This window comes from Pteropus vampyrus, unplaced genomic scaffold (assembly GCF_000151845.1).
Source record: "Pteropus vampyrus isolate Shadow unplaced genomic scaffold, Pvam_2.0 Scaffold73, whole genome shotgun sequence".
Taxonomy (NCBI): Eukaryota; Metazoa; Chordata; class Mammalia; order Chiroptera; family Pteropodidae; genus Pteropus; species Pteropus vampyrus.
Window position 1 is genome coordinate 6,565,390 of NW_011888854.1, and position 1,727 is coordinate 6,567,116.

Sequence of the window (1,727 nt, forward strand, 5' to 3'; positions counted from 1 at the left end):
CTGATGCCCAGGATGGAAGAAAAAGAAAAATTTCTCTTTTCCTGTGTTAGACTAACTTTCAAACAGTAAACTGGGTCATTACCGTAATGACACAATACTTGATGAAGGTTACTCGTTGGCATTCAGGCACAGGAAATCTCTCTCCAAGGATTAACTAACACCATCTTCTGCTTGAGACCTATGTCGAAGTGGCTATTGCGTGTTTTAGTAAATAGACACTGAGCTAGCCACTACAAGTCAGGCCATGAGGCAGTACTTACCCTCCTTAATGAGAATGAGCTAAATTTCAGCTTGGGGACAGCTAGCTCACAAACCAAAATCAGAAAGTGACATCACCGAGGAAGTGACACGGTACATTGTTTGCTAACAGAAAATAGGGTTTAGCTTTTACACTTTACTCACTATATAGAGGCACTAAGGCTAGCTGGGAACACTGAGAATTTGAATTCTAGCTTTTGTGCTTGGATTATCATATGGACATGTCATCCTTAGAAGCTAAGACATACCTGGCCCTGTAACTTTAAGAGAGCAGTCCCGTTTGCCACAGAGCGATCCTATTGGTGTCTGCGTTACCTTCCTCTTTTTTAGTCACAGGAACCAAAATTCACAAAATAAACGCCATCCTCTTAACCTTATTCGCGAATGGAAATGAGTTTGTTAAATGGATTCTTAATGAAACAATACACTTGCCATATGTATGACCTAGCGCGAGACTGTTTTCCTCCTAAAATTTAAGGAACCGTTCTCACTCTTCTCTGAGCAGCGTCACTGGGAGAATCAAGAACATTCTAACCTGTTACATATTTTCCTGTACAACAGGGGTCTAATTTGGGGAAATAATAGAATAATAGTACTGGAGCCTCTTGCTGAGGACAATCGTACTGCAATGCACTTCAGTTTCTCCAATGATATGATAAGTGTCTGCCATAAGTCTAGCTTACGTAAACGTTAACTATAATTTTAAAAGATTATTGAAGATGCTTTCATTGCTTCCAAGAATACTGAATAAGGATCTTGTCATTTGTCAGGCTAAAGCCCGATGCCAGCGATAAGCTATGGTTTGCCACTGGATGTTGTTTAGCACAGGATCTGGGGGAAGAGATAAAGAAAAAGAGACAAAGCAAAAAAAACTGCCAGGGCTGAGTGTGAGGTAGCCCTGACCGATCAGGCGGTGCCCCAGTAAAGGAGGGACGTCAGCGATGCAGGGCAGGAACCACGGTAGGCAGTTCAGCTCCTTAAAATATTCTGAAGAACTGGAATCCTGCCCCCGTACTGACGGAGGGGAGCGTCAGCGGACGGGCCAGTCAGCGTTCTGTCTAAAGCCTGCTCCTTACCCAGCGGTTGTAGGAGAGCGTAGGCTAGCTTTCCTGCGTGGTCAGAGAAGTGAAGATGTGGTTACATGTTTCCACATTTAAATAACCCGCATTTCTTATTTGAAATGCTCAATTCTCTCCGCTTTCACTATGCGTGTTTTTCTTCCCAACTGCGTGACAGCTCCATGGGGACAGGCTCCTCAACAAAGTCCTCATAAATCAGTGTCACTGTGTCCTCAGGACCAGGTTCGGTCAGTGCCCTGGACACGGTGTGTCCATACCCTGCTAATGATCTAAACCTAGCATTATAACATTCTGCAACTGCTAACGTATGTAAGGATCCCACTTTTAAGGATCCAAAGAAGCTATAGGGTCGGCTGTGAGGATGATCTTATAAGTGACAACAAAATGAAT